Source organism: Salmo trutta, chromosome 36 (genome assembly GCF_901001165.1).
Source record: "Salmo trutta chromosome 36, fSalTru1.1, whole genome shotgun sequence".
NCBI lineage: Eukaryota > Metazoa > Chordata > Actinopteri > Salmoniformes > Salmonidae > Salmo > Salmo trutta.
This window is the reverse complement of record NC_042992.1, coordinates 6646434-6658656: the sequence shown is the minus strand read 5'-3', so window position 1 is coordinate 6658656 and position 12223 is coordinate 6646434. Positions and strand designations below refer to the sequence as shown.

General features: G+C 44.2%; 1 long non-coding RNA gene across 1 annotated transcript; it reads right to left on the bottom strand.

Annotated features, from left to right (window-relative positions):
* Positions 1-8218: 8218 nt before the first annotated feature.
* Positions 8219-10875, bottom strand: LOC115176318 (uncharacterized). Its single transcript, XR_003872219.1, has 3 exons — positions 10737-10875; positions 8943-9035; positions 8219-8540 (listed from the first exon to the last, which is right to left on the bottom strand). It is a non-coding gene; the product is annotated as an uncharacterized LOC115176318 (long non-coding RNA).
* Between the last annotated feature and the right edge of the window lie 1348 nt (positions 10876-12223).

The window sequence follows — 12223 nt, the reverse complement described above, 5'->3', positions numbered from 1 at the left end:
CCCAGAGGTGCCTTATTGTTATAAACTGGTTACCAACGTAATTAGTATAAGACCTTCCATTGAACGCAACCTCACCACCCTGTTATAGTGGGAGGTCCACAAGTTATCAATATTTGCTGCACTGCCATAACTTAAAATATCCTGTTTTAGTTAACGTTTGGAAAGTTTACCATGAGGCCTGTACTTTACTGGTATGGAAAGCTGGTTAGTGACCATTTTCAGTGTTTGATAGAATTTCTAATTAGTTCATTTAATGACTTTGTGCATGACAAACCATGTAGCAGCTCAATTTCCTTTTATTTTGGAGAATCAGTTTAAATACTCTGGAATAGTGAGTGGGGAAAAAGGGTACAAAGTTGGACTATTTGTTGAAGAACAAATTATTCCGTGGCTTCCTTTCCTCCAACTATTTAAAACCACTTAATTCCGGAATCATCTCAGTCTGTAGAAAGTCTCCCTGAGTATAGCCTGTCTGGAGTTACTGTAATCAGCTGATAAGATGGAGGGATGCTGGTCTCCTGTTTACGCCTCCAGCTCAAAGGTCCTCGTGTAACCGTCTTCTCCTCCACTGGAATAGCTAAAGACGAGAAAGAGGTTGAGTCGTCTACAGTGAGCTGAGAATGATCACACAGATTATCATTAAGTATTAAAAAGACAACTCCTCTACTTCATTGTGTAATGGACGTCACACTGCTTGCTGAGCGAGTACCACTTCCTGATTCAGCTCATACCAAGGTTTCCAACCCAGAACCTCTGCTGCCCCCCCCACACAAAAAAGCTAGCTATTCAGCAGCACAAGTGAGGGCTTGGATGGATAATAAAGTTATTATTTAGTGCCTTTTGGACCTTACCTCTTGCCGTCAGGGTGGAAAGCTACACAGTTGATGGGTCCGAAGTGACCCTTGACCCTGACAAACTCCTATTCGTAAGCTGCGTGGAAGAACCTGGCCTCGAACTTGCCGATCCTGGTGGTGGTGGCCTCTTGACCTCCCATCACCACCTACACACACAGGGGTTAAAGGTCAGCTCTGGGACTAGGTGCTGGAGAAAATTCAGACCGCTTGACTTTTCCCACGTTTTGTTACGTTGCAGCCTTATTCTAAAATGAATTTAAAAAATTGCTCAATCTACACACAATACCCCATAATGACAAAGCAAAAACAGGTTGACATTTTTGCAAAGTTATTAAAAATACAAAACTGAAATCACGTTTACGTAAGTATTCAGACCCTTTACTCAGTACTTCGTTGAAGCATCGATTACAGCCTTGGGTATGACGCTACAAGCTTGGCACGCCTGTATTTGGGGAGTTTCTCCCAGTCTTCTCTGTAGATCCTCTCAAGCTCTGTCAGGTTGGATGGGGAGCGTCGCTGCACAGCTATTTTCAGGTCTCTCCAGAGATGTTCGATCACGTTTGGTGGCTGGGCCACTCAAGGACATTTAGAGACTAGTCCCGAAGCCATTCCTGCGTTGTCTTGGCTGTGTGCTTAGGGTCGTTTTTCTGTTGAATGGTGAACCTTCGCCCCAGTCCGAGGTCCTGAGCAGGTTTTCATCAAGTATCTCTCTGTACTTTGTTCCGTTCATCTTCCCCTTGATCCTGACTTGTCAGTTATGTGCCTTTTACTGAGGAGTGGCTTCCGTCTGCCCACTCTACCATAAAGGCCTGATTGGTGGAGTGCTGCAGAGATGGTTGTCCTTCTGGAAGGTTCTCCCATCTCCCCAGAGGAACTCTGGAGATTGGAGAGTGACCATCGGGTTATTGTTCATCTCCCTAACCAAGGTCCTTCTCCCTGATTGCTCAGTTTGGCCAGGCAGCCAGCTCTAGAAAGAGTCTTGGTGGTTAAACTTATTCCATTTAAAGGGTCTGAATACTTGTAAATAAGGTATGTTATTTTTCTAAACCTATTTTCGATTTGTCATTGTATTGTCTGTAGATTGGAGGGAAAAATAAGTATCTATTTTAAAATAAGACCAACGTAACAAAAAGTGGAAAAAGTCAAGGGGTCTGAATACTTTCCGAATGCACTGGTTTCAAAAGTGACTGAGTGGTGTCGTACGTGGTCCATGATGGGGGAGATGGCAGCAGAGTTGACAGGTCTCTCTGTCTTGGAAGGACTTGATGTGATCAAGAGTTGTAGAGTCAAACAACTGTGAGACAGACAGAGACAAATAGACAGGTAGACAGAGAGGGTTATAGTCAGACAACTGTACCCTAGCTTGAGTGCCACTGTGTGATCTTGTCACTCACTGTTTGGCAATGAGGGTGAGAAGACAAGGACGGCAATGGAGTAAATACGAGCACAAAACAGATCTGGGACCAGGCTAGAGCATCCATCCGTCCGTACCTTAGAGGAGCAGTCTTTAGAGGCTGTGGATACCTTAGAGGAGCAGTCTTTAGAGGCTGTGGATACCTTAGAGGAGCAGTCTTTAGAGGCTGTGGATACCTTGAGGAGCAGTCTTTAGAGGCTGTGGATACCTTTAGAGGCTGTGATGACCATGGTCAGATCAACGGAGGTCTGGATGTCGTTGATCTGTTGTGTTCCTTCACTTTCTTCAGCACCTCTCCAGACTGCGACGACAAAGACAAGACTGTCACGTGACACGTGTTAAGTCTACAGTTCATCTGCCTTCTGTGTTACAGAAATGTGTGTGTGTGTGTGTCGGGGTGTGTGTGTGTGTGAGACGGGGTGTGTACCTTAGCGCTAAACTGGTTGATCTCCCCGTTCTCGTGACCAGCGATAACAAACTCTCCCAGAGGGCCCCAAACAGCACTGGTGATCTTAGACTCAGCACAGGGCACCGTCAGGTACGGCTGGTTGTCCTCTACACAGACAGACAGCGAGAGAGAGTCAGGGTGTCAAATGTCTACTGTTTGCTGATCTGGTTCTTCTGTCCCCAACCAAGGAGGACCTACAGCAGCACCTAGATCTTCTGCACAGATTGTGTCAGACCTGGGCCCTGACAGTAAATCTCAGTAAGACAAAAATAATGGTGTTCCAAAAAATGTCCAGTTACCAGGACCACAAATACAAATTCCATCTGGACACCGTTGCCCTAAGGCACACAAAAAACTATACATACCTCGGCCTAAACATCAGCACCACAGGTAACTTCCACAAATCTGTGAACGATCTGAGAGACTAGGCAAGAAGGGCCTTCTACTCCATCAAAAGGAACATAACATTCGACATACCAGTTAGAATCTGGCTAAAATACTTGAATCTGTTATAGAACCCATTGCCCTTTATGGTTGTGAGGTCTGGGGTTCGCTCAACAACCAAGAATTCACAAAATGGGACAAACACAATTGAGTCTCCGCATGCAGAGCAGAATTAGGCTGATACCCGCTAATTATCAAATCCAGAAAAGAGCCGTTAAATTCTACAACCACCTAAAAGGAAGCGATTCCCAAACCTTCCATAACAAAGCCATCACCTACAGAGAGATGAACCTGGAGAAGAGTCCCCTAAGCAAGCTGGTCCTGGGGCTCTATTCACAAACACAAACAGACTCCACAGAGCCCCAGAACAGCAACACAGTTAGACCCAACCAAATCATGAGAAAACAAAAAGATTATTACTTGACACATTGGAAAGAATTTACAAAAAAACTAGAATGCTATTTGGCCCTAAACAGAGAGTACACAGTGGCAGAATACCTGACCACAGTGACTGACCCAAACTTAAGGAAAGCTTTGACTATGTACAGACTCAGTGAGCATAGCCTTGCTATTGAGAAAGGCCGCCGTAGGCAGACCTGGCTTTCAAGAGAAGACAGGCTATGTGCACACTGCCCACAAAATGAAGGGAACTGAGCTCATTGAATTGAAAGGGGTAGAGGAAGAGAGAGAGGGGATGGGTAGAGGGAGAGAGGGGATGGGTAGAGGGAGAGAGGGGATGGGTCGAGGGAGAGAGGGGATGGGTCGAGGGAGAGAGGGGATGGGTAGAGGGAGAGAGGGGATGGGTCGAGGGAGAGAGGGGATGGGTCGAGGGAGAGAGGGGATGGGTCGAGGGAGAGAGCGCGTGAAGAAACATCCTCAGACAACTGATGGCTGTGAAACCAGATATATACATTCTGATCTGAATGAATGGCATAAACAATACAGCTGACGCTCCAGAAAGCCTATTAGAAGGCAAGGTTGCTATCACCTTCATCTGCAAACAGCAGTTTCTTTCCCGTCCCTTCAGTTGTGAAACCAATACGGTTAAGGTAAGGGCCTAGGGCAGGGGTATTCAACTCAAACCCCACGAGGTCCGGAGCCTGCTGGGTTTTCAGATCAAACTGGCATGCTATTTGGCCCTAAACAGAGAGTACACAGTGGCAGAATACCTGACCACTGTGACTGAACCAAACTTAAGGAAATCTTTGACTATGTACCGACTCAGTGAGCATAGCCTTGCTATTGAGAAAGGATGCCTCACCTCCTCATTGGTTTTTAGGAGCATATACCCACGTGAGTGATTGAAAGATGAACTGAGGTCAACACTCCAGTTGGTGGTGGTAATGCACCTTAAAGTTGGTGGTCAACCGCCATATAAAGTCCACAGAAGAAGAAGAGATTACTAGAAACTAACTTCCCAGTTTACCCTTTTATCTGTGTATTAATTGTCGGAGTAGAGGACCTTGTGCATTTCAGGTAAAATAAAAACCCAATGTTTATATCCCAGGACAAATTAGCTAGCAACAGCAAGCTAGCTAGTTAAATTGCCATAAATGTTTAATGCTTTTCGACCTGCCCCCAAATGAATACAGTTGGTTCAGAGTTGGTTTTGATATTTCAACCTGTGTGTCCTGATCGCGTCTGGTGTGGTCAGCATGTCAGAGAGATCCACATGGTTGGATACAGTAACAGACCCACGAGTGAAAGAGACTGTCTAGGGGTTGTTTTGAGACTAATCAGAAGTGTACACTACTTACCGATCTACTGGGGGTCGCGGAGGTCGAAGTAGTTGAGGAAACACTGGTAGCCCATCTGCTTGTCTGTAGAGAACATGATGATGTTGCCACTGAAGTCAAAGCCAAGCTGGTGTTCAACATGACAGAGAGACAGAGAGACACAGAGACACAGAGACACAGAGAGAGAGAGAGAGAGAGAGAGAGAGAGAGAGAGAGAGAGAGAGAGAGAGAGAGAGAGAATTATACCACACACAGAGCCAGGAAGTTGTTCACTAAACCTCAGTCTCACACATTCAGCACACGTATACGAGTAAACACAAAAACACACAGAGACGTAACTAAAGTCCGGCTTCTCCATCTTGTTTTCTCACTCACATGTACCTGTCTCACAGTCCCATAGTCTACAGCTGTTGTCTGCTGATCCTGTCAGCATGTTCTTGGTGTCCCGAGAGCACGGTTAAGGACAACACTACACCTGTCCCCCGTAAACTCATGTTGCCCATAACAACCTTAGGGTTGCAAGCAGGACCTTAACCCCAGATTACCTACCCCCTGTAACCCCAGATTACCTACCCCCATAACCCCAGATTACCTACCCCCTGTAACCCCAGATTACCTACCCCCTGTAACCCCAGATTACCCACCCCCATAACCCCATCATAGGACCTTAACCCCAGATTACCCACCCCTGTAACCCCAACATAGGACCTTAACCCCAGATTACCCACCCCTGTAACCCCAACATAGGACCTTAACCCCAGATTACCCACCCCTGTAACCCCAACATAGGACCTTAACCCCAGATTACCCACCCCTGTAACCCCAACATAGGACCTTAACCCCAGATTACCCACCCCTGTAACCCCAACATAGGACCTTAACCCCAGATTACCCACCCCCTGTAACCCCAACATAGGACCTTAACCCCAGATTACCCACCCCTGTAACCCCAACATAGGACCTTAACCCCAGATTACCCACCCCCTGTAACCCCAACATAGGACCTTAACCCCAGATTACCCACCACCATAACCCCAACATAGGACCTTAACCCCAGATTACCCACCCCCTGTAACCCCAACATAGGACCTTAACCCCAGATTACCCACCCCCTGTAACCCCAACATAGGACCTTAACCCCAGATTACCCACCCCCTGTAACCCCAACATAGGACCTTAACCCCAGATTACCTACCCCCCCGTAACCCCAACATAGGACCTTAACCCCAGATTACCCACCCCCATAACCCCATCATAGGACCTTAACCCCAGATTACCCACCACCATAACCCCATCATAGGACCTTAACCCCAGATTACCCACCCCCTGTAACCCCAACATAGGACCTTAACCCCAGATTACCTACCCCCCCGTAACCCCAACATAGGACCTTAACCCCAGATTACCTACCCCCCCGTAACCCCAACATAGGACCTTAACCCCAGATTACCCACCCCCATAACCCCATCATAGGACCTTAACCCCAGATTACCCACCACCATAACCCCATCATAGGACCTTAACCCCAGATTACCCACCCCCTGTAACCCCAACATAGGACCTTAACCCCAGATTACCCACCCCCTGTAACCCCAACATAGGACCTTAACCCCAGATTACCCACCACCATAACCCCAACATAGGACCTTAACCCCAGATTACCCACCACCATAACCCCAACACTCTGACACCTATATAAACATCACATACAGTGCATTCAGACCCCTTGACTTGTTCCACTTTGTTACGGACAGCCTTATTCTAAAACAGATTAAACAAATGTTTTTCCCCCTCATTCTAGACATAACACCCCATAATGACAAAGGGTAAACAGGATGATTAAAAAATAAATAAACAGAAATAACTTATTTACATAAGTATTCAGACCCTTTGCTATAAGACTCAAAATTGAGCTCAGGTTCATCCTGTTTCCATTGATCATCCTTGAGATGTTTCTACAACTTTATTAGAGTCCACCTGTGGTAAATTCAATTGATTGGACATGATTTGGAAAGGCACACACCTGTCTATATAAGGTCCCACAGTTGACAGTGCATGTCGAAGGAATTGTCCGTAGAGCTCCGAGACAGGATTGTGTCGAAGCACAGGTCTGGGGAAGGGTACCTAAAAAAATGTCTGCAGCATTGAAGGCCCCCAAGAACACAGTGCCTTCATCATTCTTAAATGGAAGAAGGGCCTTGGTCAGGGAGGTGACCAAGAACCCGATGGTCACTCTGACAGAGCTCCAGAGTTCCTCTGTGGAGATGGGAGAACCTTCCAGACAGACAACCATCTCTGCAGCACTCCACCAATCAGGCCTTTATGTTAGAGTGGCCAGACTGAAGACACTCCTCAGTAAAAGGCACATGACAGCCCACTTAGAGTTTGCCAAAAAGGCACCTAAAGGACTCAGACCATGAGAAACAAGATTCTCTGGTCTGATGAAACCAAGATTGAATTATTTTGCCTGAATGCCAAGTATTACATCTGGAGGAAACCTGGCACCATCCCTATGGTGAAGCCTGGTGGTGGCAGCATCATGCTGTGGGGTTGTTTTTCAGCGGCAGGGACTGGGAGACTAGTCAGGATTGAGGGAAAGATGAACGGAGCAATGTACAGAGAGATCCTTGATGAAAACCTGCTCCAGAGCCCTTAGGGCCTCAGACTGGGGCGAAGGTTCACCGTTCAACAGAAAAACGACCCTAAGCACACAGCCAAAACAACGCAGGAGTGGCTTTGGGACAAGTCTCTGAATGCCCTTGAGTGGCCCAGCCAGAGCCCAGACTTGAACCTGATCGAACATCTCTGGAGAGACCTGAAAATAGCTATGCAGCATCGCTCCCCATCCAACCTGACAGAGCTTGAGAGGATCTGCAGAGAAGACTGGGAGAAACTCCTCAAATATCAAATGTACTTATATAGCCCTTCTTATATCAGCTGATGTCACAAAGTGCTGTACAGAAACCCAGCCTAAAACCCCAAACAGGTGTGCCAAGCTTGTAGCATCATACCCCAGAAGACTCAAGGCTGTAATCGCTGCCAAAGGTGCTTCAACAAAGTAAAGGGTCTGAATACCTATGTAAATGTGATATTTACATTTTTTTAAATTTTTAATAAATTTGCAAAATGTTCTAAAAAAAACCTGTTTTTGGTTTGTCATTATGGGGTACTGTGATGTCATTATGGGGTATTGTGATGTCATTATGGGGTATTGTGGTGTCATTATGGGGTATTGTGGTGTCATTATGGGGTATTGTGGTGTCATTATGGGGTACTGTGATGTCATTATGGGGTATTGTGGTGTCATTATGGGGTACTGTGATGTCATTATGGGGTATTGTGATGTCATTATGGGGTATTGTGGTGTCATTATGGGGTATTGTGGTGTCATTATGGGGTATTGTGTGTAGATTGATGAGGGGGGAAAGACTATAATACTTTAAAGCCTATTTTAAAATGTAACACAAAGTGAAGGGCTTTGAACACTTTCCAAATGCACTGTACATGAACAGACGTGAACATATAACATACACAGATTATATAGTGGTAAATTGCACTGTTTGATGACCTAATGTAAAGGATACAGTCACAATCCACGCTCCAGTATGTCCATTGTAAGTGCCGAGTCGCTCCCCGTTCGCTACCTTTGAACAAAAATGACACATACTAAGATTCAGTTGTCAGATTTAGACAATCCCTCATTCTGTCTGACAAACATGGAGTGAATTAGGAATTAAATAAATGGCGGGTGAGAGACGATACTAGTATCTCAATATTTGTTCCAAGGCAAAAATGAAAACACAACGCAGAGCAAACTCTTTGGTCCTTTAAGAAACGTTCTGTATGTAAAATATTGTCCGCTATAGCTTGGGGAAAATGTTTGTTTCCAACATTAGGACTGTTTTCCTAAAGAAGTTGAATCCGCTTTGTGTTTTGTTTCCTTTCCACGACACTAACGAGAACAGCAATACTGGTATGGTCCCGGCCCTATGAGTGACAGGTCTCGTTTCTATATACATGGCATTCTTCTGTGTATCGTTTCTCACCGTGTCTTTGGCAACAGAGAAGATCAGGTCTCCCTCTCGGCTGTATTTGATCTGTGTGATAGACCTCTCATGACCCTGGAGCAAGATGGGTTTCTGCAGGACACAAGAACAATGGTTAACACCCAGCCAATTCCTTACCACCTGCCTAGCCAGAATAGATTCCAACCATACGCAATATGCCTATGCTAGCTAGCATTAGCCATTATGGAATGGCAGGTCTAGTTCATTTCATTTCATTTTAGTCATTTAGCAGACACTCTTATCCAGAGCGACTTACAGTAGTGAATGCATACATTTCATACATATATATATTTTTTTATTATTTTTTTTTTCTTCCCCCGTACTGGTCCCCGTGGGAATCGAACCCACAACCCTGGCGTTGCAAATACCATGCTCTACCAACAGCCACACGGGAACAACAAAAAAGGAGCTTACTGGCTGTAGCAGTCGCTCAATCTTCTCGGTGTAACAGGATAACGGGACAACTCGGAGGACAACGCAGTAATCATCCCTGGACTGAGGTACGTTTTCGTCCCTGGGCTGAAGTACGTTTTCGTCCCTGGGCTGAGGTACGTTTCGTCCCTGGGCTGAGGTACGTTTTCGTCCCTGGGCTGAGGTACGTTTTCTGAGTCGTATCTCGTGCCGGCTCCGCGGCGTCTTAATCTAAACAGAATTTTTATCCGACCCCAGTGCAGCTGTACGCAAGCGTAAGCAGTGGTGTAAAGTACTTAAGTAGTACTTTAAACTATTTTTACTTAAGTAGTTTTTTGGGGTTAATTTAGTATTTCTATTTTTGGCTATTTTTACTTCACTACATTGCCAAAGAAAATTATATATTTTCCCTGACACAATGCAAATAGTCCAGGTAGCCATTTGGTTACCTGTTCAGGAGTCTTGTGGCTTGGGTCGGTCAATAAATTAAAAATTAAAAAAGACAATTGTGCTGTCTGGTTTGCTTAATATAAGGAACTTGAAATTATTTATACTTTTACTTTTGATACTTAAATGTATTTAAAACCAAATACTTTTAGACTTTCACTTTTACTTGAGTCATTTTATATTAAGGTATCTATACTTTTACTCAGGTATGACAATTGAGTAGTTTCCCCAGCACTGAGCGTCAGGATGTGATATATTCTGGCTGGCCACCTACAATGCTAGCAAACTGCCAAGTATCCAGCAAACTAACTATGAAACAACAACATGACGTGTGTTTAAGGTGGCTATCGCTTATGATGAGTTAATTGCCAATACCTTTGTGTGTCCATAGTGTTAAAATGTAAACCTAACATCTTGTAACGGAATAACAGCAAGGCGCCATCACTGGCTCATTGGCTAAACTACACTGAAGTAAAATATAAACGCAACACGTAAAGTGTTGGTCCCATGTATCATGAGCTGAAATAAAAGATACCAGAAATATTCCATACGCACAAAAGGTTATTTATATAAAATGTTGTGCACAAATGTGTTTACATCCCTGTTAGTGAGCAGAGCTCAGTAAAAATCTGAGAAATTGTTGCGTTTATATTTTTGTTCAGTATACATGGTTATCAAACATATTGGACCACTTTAGCTAGAAATGTGAACAATAAACATTAGGAATATCTAGTTTAATCATTGACGAAGACGTGTCCCAGTACTTAGTGAAGTGTTTTCCAGGGAGACACTTTTATGGTTAACGTTAACTAGTTCTCTCCGTGGCTAACTGGTTAGCATATAAACACTGACATTGTACAGATAAGTTTAGCACTTTGATGGGTGACTAATGACATTTAAATCTGATATACTCACCATCACCAAAAGCTTTACCCTTGTCCGCTTTATCCGTTGTAATCGTTATTTCTCCCCCCAAAAAACGAGAAAAGACGAGGACTCGTGTTGCTTAGCACCAGGGCGAAAGCGGAAATGGAATGATCGTACTTCCGGTGAAATCAGCATGGACGTGCTAAAAGGAGCATTTTGCTCTGAGTGAAAAGTGTGTAGTCACTAGAATAAATTCATAATGGCATGTGATAAACCTTCACAATATTCACAGGACAGGCCTTTGAAAAAGTTGTAGCCAGGTGAAGTGTAAAGTTATTCAAAGTCAAATGGTGAAATGTGTCAGTAATTGCAGCAAATATTTTTCAATCATTCTCACCCCTAAATCAAAATCCCAGAGAGCTAAATAGCAGCTTTCGATAGGGGGTCAAAAATAAAAAGACCCATTACGAAATCACATAACAGATACATATTTTAATGAGCAAGTAATTAAAGTACACAGGATTAGACAAAAGTATAGGAAAATAGAAACACTATTTGGTTATTGATCAACATGGCTGAATCTCTAAAAGCAGTGAGGATCAAGATACAGTGAGTCAGTGTTAGGAGACAAAGGAAATAAGGGTTGTCTTGTGATTACGATAAACTGTGTGATTATGAAAGAAATAAGTTTAAAGACAAATATTGCATTCCTCAAACTGCAGCCCCCAGACCCGGACCAATGCTACAATCTGAAACATGGAAGACACAGCAAGTGTACATGACAGAAAGACAATTTATGCAGACTTTCATTGAAATAATTTCACCTATTCTTCTTCCGACATAACTCTTGATAGTGAAAATAAACTTCCCGTTCAACAAGTGTACAGAAGAGAAAATTAGTCTTCCTTTTTTAAAACAGTATGGGTAACACACTGACTGGCACCAGAGTCATAGCCATGTCAACTTGAACACTCCACGGTTTATATAGGAGAAGGTAGACATTGCCACTAACCACTGATACAGGGTCAGTTGTTACACCTTCCCAATGGTCAGGGGTAGGAACGGACTAGAGTATTCTGATCTGTGGTTAGGAATGGAATGGGCTAGAGTATTCTGATCTGTGGTTAGGAATGGACTAGAGTATTCTGATCTGTGGTTAGGAATGGAATGGGCTAGAGTATTCTGATCTGTGGTTAGGAATGGAATGGACTAGAGTATTCTGATCTGTGGTCAGGGTTAGGAATGGGCTAGAGTATTCTGATCTGTGGTTAGGAATGGAACGGGCTAGAGTATTCTGATCTGTGGTTAGGAATGGACTAGAGTATTCTGATCTGTGGTTAGGAATGGAACGGACTAGAGTATTCTGATCTGTGGTTAGGAATGGAATGGACTAGAGTATTCTGATCCCAGATCTGTAGTTAGGAATGGAATGGACTAGAGTATTCTGATCTGTGGTTAGGAACGGACTAGAGTATTCTGATCTGTGGTTAGGAATGGAACGGGCTAGAGTATTCTGATCTGTGGTTAGGAATGGA